Below are 7,781 nucleotides of genomic sequence, written 5' to 3' on the forward strand. Positions count from 1 at the left end.
TTCAGAGAAAGCTGAAGCCTCTGTGGATGGGCCTGACTCTGCAAAAGCTGCAGGATGACAGCAGGGCTGACAAGAGACATTGGAAACGAGCCAGAGAGGGCTACTGCCTTGGACTTGCCTGGCACTGCAGGTTTCCTGAGGTCCAGATGGGGGCCAGATAGGTGGGAAGAGAGTTGCCTTAGGCTGTCTTGGGCTGGAGGGGAACTTCGGGATGGCCAGGGGTTGAAGAAGGAGTGCAAGTGGCCACCTACATATAAAAACTGATGGGCTCAGCAGAGAACCACTGAAGAGCCTTAGAAGAGTGGCCAAGCGGAGAAGCATCAGCTTTAACCATCTGTCAGGCTCACCAGAGACTCCAGCTATAAACATCTGCTTGGTCTAGAAAGCATTGAGCCACCCACCCTTACCTGTCCTCCACTGCACATCCTCCACCTTGTCTGGGGTGGAGCTGAGCCAGGAGTGATTAGGGAGGACAAGTCAACCATGCCCCCACCCCTTTCCACTGGAAGATTTAGTGCGAAGCCGACCTAAGCTGACAGAATACAAATGATGCAGTGCTGTTTGGAATCTATTGGTATAGAACTGGATATTCTAATTTCTGAATCGATACTGCATTTGTTAAAGTAACCGTAGCACTGCATATTATCTAAGAGGAATGGAAAAGTAAGGGAGCATACCCGAGTTTTCATCTAGAGGCAGGAAAAATGAAAGGAAGAGTGGGAGAACAAAAGTCAGATTGTAGTTTTATCACAGTCTGTTCATCACGCTTGTTACCAGAACCCAGATGCCCCCTTGCGCTCACTTCCATCATTTCTTGCCTCCACAAAGGTAACCACTGTCCAGTCTTCCAACAGTATAGATTCCTTTTGCCTGTTTTTGTGCTTTATGTAAATGGAATCAGTCAGGCTGTGCTCTTTCGTGGCTGGCTTCTTTCATTCAATATTGTGGGAGGTTCATCTCTGTTGTCACATGTAATTGTATCATTCATTTTCATTATTATGTGATGTTCTATAGTGTGACTATACCACAATTTATCCATTCTACTGTTGATGGGCATTTGGATAGCTTCTAGTTTTTGCCTATTACAAATAGTAATTGCTATGAATAGTGTATCACTTTTTATAATGGGCGGAGAGCTATTAAAAAGTCTCTGGCATCTTCTTTCCTTTCCGTTTCCGTAACTACCACCCCAGTTCAGGCCTTCACAAACAGTCACTGGTTCTATTAGCAATGGCCTCTTGATTGATATCCCCATCTACAGTTCATCGTAAATACTGCCACCAAGTTTATCTTCTGAGAGCATAATTCTAATCATGCCATTTCCCTTACTCAAAAACGTCAAATGTCTCCCCACTGCCTTCCAACCAGAGCAGAAGTTCCTTTCCTTGGCATTCAAGGCCTCCTCCCTGCATTTGTACTCCAGAACATTTTTGTGTCCTAGTCAAGCTAAGCCACTGCCATGCCCCAAACACAGGCTCTTTTTCTCTTCCTCTGCTTCTCTGTTCTTGCCACCCCGAGTCCATGTTGCATCATGGTGCCACTCACACTGTTCCTAACAGCGAACACACCTGTCAGAGTGCTTCTCCTCCCAGGTTGAGCTCGGATATATTTCTTTCAGCAGGCGGCTTGCATTCCCTTTGGCCAAGGTCATGTCCCATCTGCAGCGCTTTGTTGGACCCTACCTTACACATCATGTGCGGCCTCGTGTTAGTATTGCTCTCATTTGGGTTTCATTTTTCTTCCCCACTGACATTTCTTCTCCGTCTGGTTCATCTATATGTCTCCAGAGCAGCCAGCCCAGCTGGCTTACCCCTAGAAGAGGCTCAATAAACGTTTGTTGAATTATTTTGGAGAAGTTGTTTGAAAATGTCTTCCTGATTTTTACCTCTGATTCCCACTTCTCCTTTGAGTGAATTCCCCTCTTGCTCCTTGGTATTTTGTGTGTGTGCCGGCTCAGGAACATACTCTTTGGTGCCTGATGCTTCAACTGACCCCCAAGAAATAATGATAACTTCTCAATGCCACCCTCTTTAATTATACCATTTAAGCCCCTCCCCGCGTCTTAAATGAATTAACTATTTATTTCTTAGGCATCTATTTTGTACATGGACCATGAAAACTGGAATAAAATTTGCTCTGCACCTGCAAGACATCATTGCAGAGTTTTTAATATTGAAAATGTTTTAGTCTGTTGTCTATGGTTGATTTTTGAAACTTGCCTTTGTTTCACCACGATGGATGAATTGCACACTGGATCAGACACCTCATTCATTTGCTCTCTCCCCCAGTTGTCTCAAGAGAACTTGGCTCCTCTGAGCACCAGAGATGACTTAATTTTGCGGTAAGAAAATAGGAATTAGAGGAAGCCAATTAGGAAACCTCAAGGAAGAGGAAGTGTCTCCAGGCTGAAAGGAAGGCTGTTGAGTCTTATTTCCTCTCTGTTCTTGACTCATCCTCTCGGTGCCTGACCAACTTCTGCACCACCCTTTCCCCACCCGATCAGGGGGCTGAAATGGGTGTGGGGTGAGATTGGGGGTAGTGAGCAGAGTGAATAAAGTCAAATAACATTCATAAAGACACCAAGATGTAGGGATACACCATGGGTGTGAAAATCTCAGTGAACTTTTTTTTTTCTTTTTTTGCGGTATGCGGGCCTCTCACTGTTGTGGTCTCTCCCGTTGCGGAGCACAGGCTCCGGACGCGCAGGCTCAGTGGCCATGGCTCACGGGCCCAGCCGCTCCGCGGCATGTGGGATCTTCCCGGACCGGGGCACGAACCCATGTCCCCTGCATCGGCAGGCCGACTCTCAACCACTGCACCACCAGGGAAGCCCTCAGTGAATTTATTGATGCTTACGATTCCCATCCCCGTCCACAGTCATGGGTGAGGCTGCATGTATGCAGGATAGGGTGAGTAAGAATTGGCTGCTTTCTAAGTTAAGAAAACAGAATGAGTTTCACTTCTGAACAATAGCAGAGTGCAGTACAGGCTGGTGCAGTACTTGGCTTCCTTCTGTACTAGGGATAGATCAAAACAAAATAGCCAACGATCCAGGCTTTATTCACCAGTGTCCCCTCCTTTCACACAGAGAGAAGCTGAGCTAAAGTCTATTAGTAGGTGACTTATTTTCATTGTGCTTAATATTTTTTTCCTCCATGCCTTTAAGGTGGGTACAGCGTACTCACCTGTTTGAGAGAAGAAACCGAGGTGGTGGCCACCAGTTGATCACTGGCAAGGCTCAGATTCAAATCCAGTGCTTCTGACACTCAAAGCAAAGCCTGACCATGTTCAGGACTCAGGCCCCTCCCTTCCCCATCTTATTTTTCACTGGAACATTTGCTGTTCTCTCAAGCTATGAAAGGCTTCCTGTGTTATCATGCTTAAGGGGAAGTTGTATGTTAAAAACCACCAACGGTTAAGCCCAAGCCAGCTGGGGTCTTCCAATGCTTCTTCCAGTATTCTGGGGAGACCCATGAGAATTCTTAGTGTTTCTCAAAGTCCTTGGCTTTCAGAAACAAGAGCTCAGTCATCAGTCAAGCATTGGGTTTTCATTTAAGGGGGAGTTTGGGAAAACAAGAGAAACATCAAAAGTTGTAAGAGTTGTTTTAGCTATAACAACTTTATACTGAAGTTGTTATAGCTAAAAATCAAGAGTTACCTGAAAGCTAAAGGTTTTGGCTCTCTAGAAGTGGTTCCTGGAGAGATTTAGTTAAATGTCCTTTGGGTTGAGCTGCTACAAGTTTATTCCCTTTCAAATCAAAGGACAGCATTATCATTATTGGAGATGACTGACAGAATCCAGACGCAGAATTATATTGACTGGAAAGGAAAGGATGGAGTAGCAGGGAAATGATAGCTGTATGACTGCTATGTTGATAGACACCATATTGAACCCACCATTGGTATTGGAGGGTGAGAGAACCACACTAGGTGTTATGGGAGAGAGCGCTGGGGAGTGTTGCCTTATTGGAATATGGTTTGAAGAGCTTTTGAGTAGAAGCATAACCAAGTACCTCATATGTCACGGTAGCACTTCCCACACCATGTTTGATGCCCCATTTGTCCCTCTCCTTTGCCCATAAATTATAGAACTGGAGTACAAAGAAATCACCCTTTTCTTTTTCCCCAAGACTCAAACAGATTGACAACTCCTAGGTAGCCAACCATAGCTACTGGGGTACAGGAAGAGCTTTAGGGTTTCTATTGGTATGAGAAAGATACAGATAGGGAGAAATACGAATGGAACTAGGTTCTTGCCCTCAGTCCCCTGAGGAGGCACCTGATGGCTCAAAGTCTGACCAGGGAGCTACCTCCCTTCTACTGTCCACACAGAACTGCCACATCCCTAGCTCTGTTGTGGCCACAGTTGACCTCTGGGGCCCCTTGACATCAGGGAATCCTAAGTCTCCTAAGATACTCTATTACCAGTGTTTCAACACCTGCTAATATCACATGCAAACACAGATAAGCTTCAGTTTTATATTCCCTGGCTCACTGAAACCACCAGCAGAGCGTCCTAAGCTAAGGGCTAAACTCTTATCTTGCCTTTAAACACCATGTGATTCAGCATGTCTGCAGTCACTGGGAATCTACGCTGCCAGTTTTTACCTTTGCCTTGTGGGTAACCCCTACCTTCCACCTACCTCCACCCCCAGGGGAGAATGTGGGCCTTGTCAAATGGAGGCCCCCAGGAGATTTTCCAAGACTCACGAGATGTCAAGTCATCTCTAAAAGTTTTCAAAAAACCAGAGAGTCATTTCAGAAAGTCTAACTTGGTGGCCCAACAGAGAGGAAGGTCAAATTTTCCATACAGACACAGCAAGTCTGCCCCCATAGGCTTGTGGTAAAGCTGCAGGAGCACTGGTCCCCAGACTTCTGTGAAAGCTCCCCAACCCAGGGGGAAGTCCACCTGGGTGAGTAGATTAGCTGCTGCTTGGTACCCAAGGCACATATTCGTGAAGTCTGCTTCCTGGGGATTTCCCTTAGCAATGGAATCAGCAAGGGGTTCGTCTTTCTGAAAGATTTCCCGGAGGAATCCATTGGCCTTGTGGAAAGACCTCAAATTCTAATATAAAATCTCTGGCCTTTTAGGTCTTTGAGATTTGGATTTTTCACTTATTCACAAGTCTCTTCAAATAAAAACAGTTCAACATAGTAGAAAACCCAAACAGTGAGAATGCATATTCAGTGAATGATCGGAGCACCTCCTTCATGCTAGGTACTGTTTGGCACTGAGGTACACCGGGGAGCAAAACAGATGTGGCCACTGCCCTCAAGGAGCCTGATGTTCTAATTCTAGCTTTCAGTTTGTGTTGTATTGAAAAGGAGGTCGACTCCTTCCAGGAAGCATCCTTTAGGGTATTAATGTGTATATGCCATCCAAAATCCTATGCCTCTTTTAGGGCCCAGCTTAAATGCAACCTCAACAGAGGATCAGAATTTGTTTGAATGTGTGAAATAATTTTCACACCCTGAAGTGTATGTGATTTTAAATATCTCGTCATTGCGTGGCAGGGAACGAACACCCAGGGGTGCTTCACAGCGGGTTGTGTCTGTGTGGGAAGGAAAGGCAGCTATGAAAGCATTTCTCAATTGTTCCCTGTCTTTCTACAGTCTTTAGTTCAACTTGACAGTCATTTACTGAACTTTTATGAGCCAAGCCCCATGCCAGGGGTGGTAGAGAATACAGAGATAGAAAGTATTCAGGCTCTGCCCTGTCAGTCTTTAGTGAAGCCCCTACACACAACTCTTTAAGGTAAACCATATGATTACCAATATTTGACGCTTTTGACCTACAGAAATGGTCATTTCATTTGGTTCAGGCTAATAAAAGATTCAAGTTGTATGCACTAGGCATATAGGGGAAAAGAGGCAGATTGGTGGACCTGAGCTTCTTAGATGACGAGATGGGAATGAGTGTCCTTACAGGAGGAACAGGAGTGCGGGGGAAGGGGAGAGCCTGAGGAGGATATCAGGTAGTGCTTCTCAAAGCTGTGCTGTGGAATGTAGCCCTGCAATGGAAATAGGAGGATGAAGTGGAAGACAAGGCTGAAAAGATAGGTACAAGGTCAGCTAAGCTCAAGGCTGATTTTGATTCAGGAGCTCAAAGAAGTCTGGGCAGAGAAGCAACCCAATGAGATCTTGCTCAAGAAAATGATTCCAAGAATGTGGATCAACAAGAAGAGATGCTACTGTGCAGCCAAAAATATAATAATAAATAATAATTTTTAAAAAGCTTGTGTTACAAAAAAGACTACATGGGGACAGAATAGGAAGTTTTGGGGAACTGAAGGCTGCTGCGAGGTTTTAGCTCTGAGGACTTGGAAAGTGTGGTATGAGGGACAGGAACTGGCTTGGGAGAAAAGAGATGGAATGAGGTATTCTGTTTTATTTTATTGATTTTTTGGCTGAGTTGGGTCTTTGTTGCTGCACGCGGGCTTTCTCTAGTTGCGGTGAGCGGGGGCTACTCTTCGTTGTGGTGTGCGGGCTTCTCATTGCGGTGGCTTCTCTTGTTGCGGAGTTCGGTGTCTAGGCGCGCGGGCTTCAGCAGTTGTGGTGCACGGGCTTAGCTGCTCCGCGGCATGTGGGATCTTCCCAGACCAGGGCTTGAACCTGTGTCCCCTGCACAGAAAGGCGGATTCTTAACCACTGCGTCACCAGGGAAGCCCCAGGTGTTCTGTTTTAAACATGCTGGGTTTTGAGGTACCATGTGTCTCAATGTGAAAAATGTCATATATGCGATTAGAGAAGACTCATCACCAGAGAAGGATCCAGCTAGAGACCTAGTTTTGAGGAAATATCAGCATAGAGGGGGCTGTTGAATTAGTTCACCCTCCAAGCAGCCTTACAGAGAACTCATTTTATCTATGACTCTTCAGGTAAACTGTAGGAATTACAGTTTAGGAGGCTTGCTCAGTGTCTGAGGAAAAAAAAAGTACTCAAAAGGTCAGGAGGAGTTGGTGCTGAGGATAGGGACCTAAACCAGAAGCAAGGGGCAACTTTTATCATTACACCTGGGAATCAGCCAGAGCTGGAAAGTACCCTGTGTGCCAGAGATGATGTCTGCACTTAGTATTTTCTTAATCGAGTTTCAGTTTTGAATTTTCTTTTTCAGTAATGAAATAGAAGTTTATTTTTTAAAAAACACTCTTGAGAAATCGGAACTTCCATAACAAACTCCTTAGGAGGCTCTTACCAAATTTTTTCTTTTAAATGGAAAGTGAGTTTAAGAGAAAATACATTAAAGAGGTAAGAATCCCTACTTCAGTATTCATTACAGCTGGTATTGAAGTGCCAGAAATCTTGGTATACCTGGCCTTCCTGGCGCACAAGCTACTGGGCAGAGGGGGCGGGCGACACTAGCTTAATATCTGTTTTGCATTTTATATTCACTAAATAGGAGCGTGCCTTGAGGTAGGTCAAAAATAGGCACATTTTACAGTTCCGAAAGCCACCTGCTGTTCTCCGGAGCTACCTCGCCTGATTGGGAATTATTCTCATTGGTTCATCTAACGCCGGCCTGCTATGAGCCTTTCCCTTCGGTTGTTCATTATCAATCAAGGCTACTGATTCCTGTATTATACCTATATTTCAACCCCAGTTCCACTTTTAAGACAAAACTGTCGGGGACTGTTGGCCAAAGGAAGATCTTGCCTGGCCGGAAAACTCTGCTCTGGAGTGGCTAGCAGAACCCGCTCCCTTCTGTACCTGAAATTAACGGCTGCTGCGGGAGCAGCTGCAATCCATTTACTTCTCCCTCTAGTAGCAGGAAGCAAAGTGGC

Source organism: Delphinapterus leucas, chromosome 2 (assembly GCF_059928025.1).
Source record: "Delphinapterus leucas isolate spDelLeu-1000000601 "Yukka" chromosome 2, BTC_Dleu_Yukka2, whole genome shotgun sequence".
Classification (NCBI taxonomy): Eukaryota; Metazoa; Chordata; class Mammalia; order Artiodactyla; family Monodontidae; genus Delphinapterus; species Delphinapterus leucas.